The sequence below is a fragment of the Micrasema longulum genome, unplaced genomic scaffold (assembly GCF_059751315.1).
Source record: "Micrasema longulum isolate JH-2025_06_02 unplaced genomic scaffold, ASM5975131v1 h1tg000900l, whole genome shotgun sequence".
In the NCBI taxonomy this organism is placed as follows: domain Eukaryota; kingdom Metazoa; phylum Arthropoda; class Insecta; order Trichoptera; family Brachycentridae; genus Micrasema; species Micrasema longulum.
Genome location: NW_028278091.1, coordinates 725,120 through 733,402, shown reverse-complemented (window position 1 = coordinate 733,402; position 8,283 = coordinate 725,120). Strand labels below are relative to the sequence as shown.

Here is an 8,283-nt window from a genome sequence, read left to right as displayed (position 1 = left end):
CTATTGGCTATCTTCTTCTTCTTCTTTGTTTTTTTTGGCTTTTCCACCTCTCAACTGGGATGTTCTAGCCAGTATAGAATTTAAGTTTTTCATTTATTTAAATATATACACAAACAAACAAAGCATCACGCCGTTTCCCCGTAGGGGTAGGCAGAGAGGATAGAACGCCATAACACTCTATCTTGGCATACAGACCTCGCTTCCTCTACATTCATACATCTTCTCATGCACGCTCGCCGATTATTCCTACGTTTGACATGTTCATCTTCAAGTATTTGATGGACTTATCGTGCCATGTCTTTGTCGGTCTTACTCGTTTTCTGCATCCATCAACATTTGCATCGCAGATCCTTTTAGCCGTTCTTTCGCTGTCCATTCACTCACATATCCAAACCAACGCAGCACCCCTTTCTTGATTCTGTCGATAATACATGTCTCAGCCTTACACACTTCACGGATCTCGACATTTGTGCACCTATCATACATCGTCTTACCACACATTCGCCTGAGGGATCGCATTTCGACAGCATTCAACCTACTTTCATCATAATGTTTTCAATTCCATACTTTGCTCCCATACATTAGAGTTGGCACTAGAACTCCGCTGTGAACTACTAGTTTAGTCTCCTGCAATAAACATTTGTTTCCCAAAGTAGATTTCAGTGCACCATTTACCCATTTCCCAGCACTCACCCTCCTTTCAATATCTTTCTCGGCCTTTCTAGAACTTATAAAGACATAATCTTTCATACACTCTATCATTCTGGGAGACAGAAACGCGGCAACATCCTGGCAGGCTCTGTCTGTATCTGGGACCCCAGACCAGAGAACCAGGGCGTCACCGTGTTAGTAATAAATACAAGTTATTGCGTTAGTATTTATTTACATGTATAACTTTTTACAACTTAATACTATTTACAACCCAGATATTTATATAAAATTTTGAATACATATATTTATGTTTATTGGGTTTATTCTGTCGGCTTCGTGATGCAATGGTCAGCTCGTTTACCTACCATGCAAGAGGTCTTGTGTCAGTTCCTGACTTGGTTGATATGAAATATCTATTTTTAAAAAGGGTGTTTTTACACTAAAATATTTCATAGTCCCTGGGACTGGTACCTAAAACGTAAGACTGGCGTAAGACCTTCATGTAATAAAAAAAACCAAGATACACGGCAATAAGTGTACTAGTGCATTGGATGCGGAAAGGGAATGATGATGTTTATTAAATGGTGACAGGAGAGTTAGAATATAAGTAGGGAATGGGACGTTAATATCGGAGAGGTCGGATAGGAACTCAGGATAGCATTTATAGGGCATCTAAAAAAAACATGATTTAGATCTTCCTCCTCAAGCTGACATTCGCACATGGCAAAGTTCCGGACATGGATTCTGAACAGGTGAGAACCATATTGGCTATGTTCAAGCTATGCGAATCACCCGCGAGTCATTCGGTCACAGAAGATATCTCATTCGGTCGCAAGTAGTCTGTGGTCGTTTCGTTGTGATTCCTTTCGTATATAGTCTTTGGTCGTTCGTATTTGACGTAGACCAGGTTTTTGACATCTGTGTATAACTTTGGCATTTTAATATTTAAAGATATCTGTAGTCTGTGATTCTAGATTCTGTAGTATGCGAGCACAGGTATGCTAGTATATGTGTTGACAAACAACTAAAAGGTTTTTATTATAAAATGAAAATAATTGTGTATTAGGATTTTTGAAATAACCTTGAATAATGGAAAATAAATACTTAATTTGCAAACGTTTAGCAGGTAATGAATGATTCAAGTTTTACACATATTGCAAAAAGATTTATTTTTTTTCAATTGCATTTTAGATATATTTTTATACTTCAAATTTTTTAATTTTAGAGGACTCAGTCAATAGCATGGAAAGTCTTATATGTAATTGGGTACAAGACTTATGTATGGTAACATCTAAGGATGAAGTTAAAGTATATGCGGGCTATATTGATGGAGAAAATAATTTTACCAGTTTCTTAAATAATTTAAATGCTCTGGGAATCTATTTTTACACTAGAAGAAGCCGATCATGCAAGTCAAGTAAGTTTTAAAAACGACATTGAAATTAAATTTATGAGTTGGTTGTAGTGTCCAGGCGGATGAAGAATACAGTTCTGTGTGTGAAATAAAACCAGAATCCTCGATGAGTGTTTTCGACTCGATGTCTGCTCTCAGGTAAAAATCCTGAACAGGGAAATCGAGTAGAAATAAGTCCGCCTCGTTGCCTACCATTCTTGAGTTTCTGGGTTTGATTCCTGGCAGTGTGGACGTGAAATATTGATTTCAAAGGTTGTTCAAACTTCAATGCCTAATTTTTTCTGTACTGGCACCTGAAGCGTAGGACTGATCACCTTACCTTCATGTTGCAGATTATCTCAAACTTTGCATTTGGCTTAAAAATGCAGCGCCCTATGCACCATTGGGTGTGGAAAGGGGAATGATAATGATGATAGTTGTAGTTTCTTAAAAGTGATGCTGATCCCACATTAGAGGGGTTCGATCCCTGCATTACCACAAATTCATTTGTATTTTCATATCGTATGAACATAAATTTAATATAATTATAATTTAATTTTTACTGCTATTATCATAAAATTAAAAATCTTCTTGAAAATTATTGCGAACTTAGTAATTTATAATTTTCAGCTGTGCCATTATTTATGTCCGACAGAAAGGATTCTGACATTAATATACCATTTATGGGTTCGCCTTTTAAAATTCTTAAAACAAATTACATGATGTGTTGTCGAGATGGAAATTATACTCCGAGAGGATTAGAGCCTGTAAGCTGATATTTTTTCTAATCAAATAAGTTTGCAAAAATAATGATTTAAAGTCATCAGAGAAAAGTGTTCATGGAGATCATCTTCAATGAGAAAATAAATTGTAATTGAATTTATCTGAACAATTTAAATTTAAGTATCAAATAGGAAATCAGGTTGTGGTTCTGTGGCTAGTGTCTCGGACTCACGCATCAAAGGTCCGTGGTTTGAATCCCACTTTACCCTAACTTGATTGATATAAAACCGAAAACTATTGTGTTTTTAAAATTTATCTATCATTATTAACATCTAGTGAGTCTTATAATTACTAAAAAGTTCCTTTGATATAACCTGGTAACAATGTCATACATATTGATTATTTAATTCTAATGATATTATTTTACTTTTAAACTGTTAAGCATAACCTATATAATATGTATTTCAATAATAAATTAAGGGTGAACAGCAAAAATGAGCTAATTATCAAATTAATTATGAATTTTACAGGAGAGCAAAAAAAAATGTAAAAACCTTATTTGTGGGACGGGACGCTGGCTACATATATTTGTTAAAATATATTTTCAATCAATGTAAAATATGTTTTTACATACAATTTCCTTCATTCAACAGACAAAAACGAGCTTAATTCAGCAATAGTCGCATTATTTACTGTTTTTTTTGGCAACCGTGACCGCATATATTTTTCTATACTACATAAGACTAGAGCCACATTTTAATAGCTTTTAATATTTAGTTCAATTATCTCGTGTTTACCATATACCCTTCAAATGTGAGCGTCAGTAGGTTTCGTTTGTTTAAGTTTTCATGTAATCAGTTTTGGTTTGATATCAATTGAACTAACACAATAATATTAGAATTTTACTGTTCTTTTTTCTTCTTATCTTTATTTTGATAATTCAATTGTTAAGTTATTATATATTTGAGATGTTGAAATTTGCTTAATTCCAGTCAGAGCAGCCAAAAAAAAAAAGTCGAATTTCACTCACTCAGACAAAAAAGATAGGTTGCCCAGCGTACATGATAGTCAAATCGATTATTGTATTTGAAGATGATGTTTACAAAATTAAAGCTCCGTGTAGAGTACGTTCCTCGAACAAATATAAGGTAAATATTTTTATTAGTTTAATATACAGTAGGGGAATTAATTCTGGAAACTTTTAGAAATTCTTTAAAATTTCACATTTATTCACCATTCTAACTTTATTTTTGCTTATATTTTATATTCTAATCAAAGTTGTGTTTATAATAATCATTGCCATATAATTTTGAAGAATCATTTATCAAAAAAATCATTCAAAATAAATTTTATAGGCAAACTTTTAATATATAAAAAAAATAACAATTGACGAATTTACAAACACACTGAAGGAATTACAAAACAATTAGTATTTCATTGGATATCCTTTGTTTTTTAGAACCGCTTCGAGTTCTCAAGGCATCAAGTGCACCAGGCATCACAAATGTTTAGGTGTAATCACATAGAAACAGGCCAGGGTGTGATGGCTTTGATCAGTTCATTCTTGATGCTTGGATTTTTCAAGATACTATCACAGCCTTGACCATAGATTTTTTAGCTGAATGAAATCCCGATATTGCCTGGACAAGACAGGACAACTCTGCGGTGGTCACTGAACCACTTTGTGCAACTCCTGGCTGTATAGCATGGCACTCGGTCCTGCTAAAAGACGAGGGTCTCCTTGCAATAAATGCTCGATTGTAGGCAACAGTTTCGCCTCTAACACTGATGGTTGGTACTTTTTTGCATTCATGTTGCCCTCAATGACATCCAGCCATGCTGCCCCATACCATCACACTGACTGAGTGCCTAACAGTGGCCGTAGTACACTTGGGAAAAAAATCCTCTTCAAGTTGGCGGCGAACAAACTTAAACCCATCACAGGCGAAGATGCTAATTTTGGTCTTGTCACTCCAAATAACCTTGCCCTAATCTTTTTCAGTTCACTCCTTGTGTTTCAGAGCCTAATTGATGCATTTCTACATCTGTTTCTGGTTCAGGTACAGCTTTTTTTTGGGTTTTTACTTGTAAACCAACTTTGCAAAGTTTTTTTTAAGAATAGATCCGTCACAACGTGTACACCAGGTGTTCTGGTGATGTTTTTTTAATGTATTTTGTAGATCTCTGATAGTCTTGTATGACCTAGCGATAAACTCTATGCACGTCTTGTTCTGTTTCTTAGACTTTCTTCCAACTCTTGCAGCTGATTTCATTGATCCAGTGTTCATAACCCGTATGCAGAGTTTCCTTATACCCGACTTTGTTATTCCACCACTCAAAATCTTCGCAATATTCGTATTCGGAGTCATTTTAGTTGTTTCACAATTTTATTAACTTTCCTCACAAGTTCTCACTTATTAAAACACAATACCAGACTAAAAAAATGATGAGACCATTTGTAAGGATTGTTTTGTGATTAACTGATTTAAATCACGCGATTTTTCATGTTGGTAGTAACAAAAATGTCAACCTAAAAATTAGTTGGTTTGTTTAATATGTAGTTTGTTATTTTTTAAATATTAATTTCAAAACCTTTTCAAAACAAATTATGTGAAAATGTTGTGCACAAACATTGAAGGTAACAATAAACATATTATAGTATAAATTTGACCCAGAAGAATGTACAGTTTCTACACAAATATCTAAAAGAGCAAATTTTTATTAAAAGTGTCCAGAATTAATTCCACTTCTGTAGTTATAACAGGCTACAGTTTATCTCGGTGAGGACTCGTACTGTACAGTATAGTATAATAAATCAATTTTAATCTTTTATTACCATTTTTATTTAAAATTGTAGATCCTGGAGAAGCTGAATAAAGATTTGTTGTCTTCCACGCCACCTGTAGGAATACTTCGCTACATTTTGCTTATATCTCCAGAATCTGACCATATTCACTCTACCAAAACATATAATTTTAATCAGACACTTCATCCTCAATTACAACGCGAAATATATAAGTTAACAGAACAAAACATTTGTTCTGTTAATAAAGTAAAGTACCACCTTTACGATGAAGTTGAAGCCATGTTTAAAGGTAAAAATAATCCAAAGCCATGTTCGAATAATAAAACATTTTATCCTTCAGAAAAGGTTATTCTTTATCATGTCAACCAAGCTCGTATAAAAAGTAAAAGAAATCATGAAATAAACAAATACAATATTAAGGGTAATTCATTATTAAATATCAGAGAAAATGTATCAACAGTAAAAAATAATAAAGACAAGCAAGACAAATGGGAGGATTCTCGTAAATCTCTAATAAACATGATCAAATATACATATGCAGAACATAATGAAGAAAACAGTATAAAAATCAAAGAGACTCTTAAAAATTTGGAATATGAAATGAAAATCTCTGCAAATAGTGCTAAAATAGTTAATAACCCTTCAGAAGTTAACCCAATAAATGAAGATTTATTATCAATAAATTGTGAAACAGGTAGTGAAGTACCACATTACACCACATTTAATATAATCAAACCAATTCCAGAATTTTGTGATGTTGGCCCAATATGCCAAGGGTATGATGAATCTAAAATTAGTGCTAACAGTTGGAAAAACTGTGAAATGGATGAAGAAAGTGAATGTGGAGAATATTATATTGTTGAAATCTCAGAAAGTTGATATTGATACTCGTATTTAAATATTTTGTTGTAAATTCTGCACATGTTTGATAATTCAAAAAAAATAAATTTTCACAGCAAAAAATATATATGTAATAAGATTATATATTCACAAATGAAGCATATTTTTATAAACAAAATAGAATTATAGAAGTTAGGGGTAGATTGTATAAAAATAATTATATGCAAAGATTATTACGAATATGCCATAAATGCTTTGAAATACTTGTGGCATTGGTATAAAAACATACTTTGTGTCCCCTTGACCACCCTTCTTTGCTCTTTACCGGGCAATAGTAACAAATAGTGGAATTTTAGTTTGTGGAAAATGATTGTAATAAAGCTCAAAAGATAATTTATAGAATATTATATTATTTTAATGAAGTAATATTATGCTATTCTCGATTCTAAATAAGATAAGATCAAACTACTACAGCACGAAATTAAGTTCGTACTGCGCATACCTCCCCCTCCGCTACTTTAGCTTCACCCACGGTGCTCATGGCTATGCCGTCTATAATGAGTCAGTAACTCTTCGACTGTCCTGCCTAGCGCTTGCTTTACTAAGATATTAACCAATTAATACCCTGAGATAAAATGGATGTACAACCGATAGTTCAAATTCACTATCACCAATTGTAAAGAACAAATAGGACAGGTAAGCATTCAATCATAACAATGATGCATTTTTATAAATTAATGATATAGATACATTTCCATGGGACCTCCTAATCCAACAGGTAGGGGAAAACAGTTGATAGTGTTACATATTGAATGTGCCGCAGGATTTTTTCCGAATGGTTTGTTAATTTTCGAATAAAAAAAATTATTCTGTAGACCATCACGACGAAATGAATGGAGAAACATTTTTGGAGTGGTTTAAAAATATTTTGCTTTAACTGGATGAAAATTGCCGCATCGTTATGGATACCCATATCACAGTCGAAAAAATCAAAAATTAATTATAAAAGTTATTTTGAAAAAATCGTCTACTTTTCCCACTGTTCAATTATTTAAAAAAAATTAAGGTTTTAGATATAAAATTGTCATATAAAAAGAATTGTTTGCTTCAAATACATAAAGACAAAATAAATAGTGTTTCTAGGTCACAAAACGTAAGTACGTGACCTAGAACAGGTGGTAATATCTAAATTCCCAAATTAAAAACAACTACAGCACAACATCATTATACTTACAGAGGAATATTTTTCTTTAATGAAATGAACAAACATAATAAAAAGTACAGTGAGGAATACAATATATTTAAGAAAGAAGTGAAAAGTTACATTTATAATTCTTTATGTAGCACTGATTAAAAACACCGTTTATAAGATTTTTTTGTAGTTTATATATGTTATTCTAAAAATACTAATAATTAAAAATAAAATAAACACATTATTGTAATACGTCACTCCCCATTATGTACACAAGAATTGCTTATTTCTTTTACGTAATGGTAAATGTTAATGTAAATATATGTATTTAATAAATGTAAAAATTGTATTCAGTTGTAATACTGTATTTTTATTTGTTATCTGAATAAAAAAAACTAAAAAAATTGGACAAGCTTCCAAATAATCAATGGAAAAGAATGTAACATTATTAAATGGCTCGAAGACATAGGAGAAGTTAATGTTGACACAACAATGATCAAAGCGGAGTTGTTGCGGGTTGTCAGCTCATACAGGGGGACATATGACAAAGTATGTGGTAGATGTCACTGCAAGCGAAGCAAATAAAACGGTGTTTTGATTACCCCCCTATCATTGTGAATTGAAACCAATTAAATTGGTGTAGTCGATGGTAAAACATCACGTAAAATTTAACAATAC

The 8,283-nt window shown here is 32.5% G+C and overlaps 1 long non-coding RNA gene across 5 annotated transcripts; it reads left to right on the top strand.

Moving 5' to 3' along the window:
* Positions 1-1,452: 1,452 nt before the first annotated feature.
* LOC148278280 (uncharacterized) lies at positions 1,453-6,520 on the top strand. Of its 5 annotated transcripts, none has more exons than XR_015823233.1 (5): positions 1,453-1,777; positions 1,877-2,068; positions 2,675-2,811; positions 3,760-3,915; positions 5,625-6,520. It is a non-coding gene; the product is annotated as an uncharacterized LOC148278280 (long non-coding RNA). The 5 variants fall into 5 exon arrangements; XR_015823234.1 differs by having other exon boundaries at positions 1,526-1,777; positions 4,227-5,965; XR_015823236.1 differs by having other exon boundaries at positions 1,533-1,647.
* Positions 6,521-8,283: the final 1,763 nt, after the last annotated feature.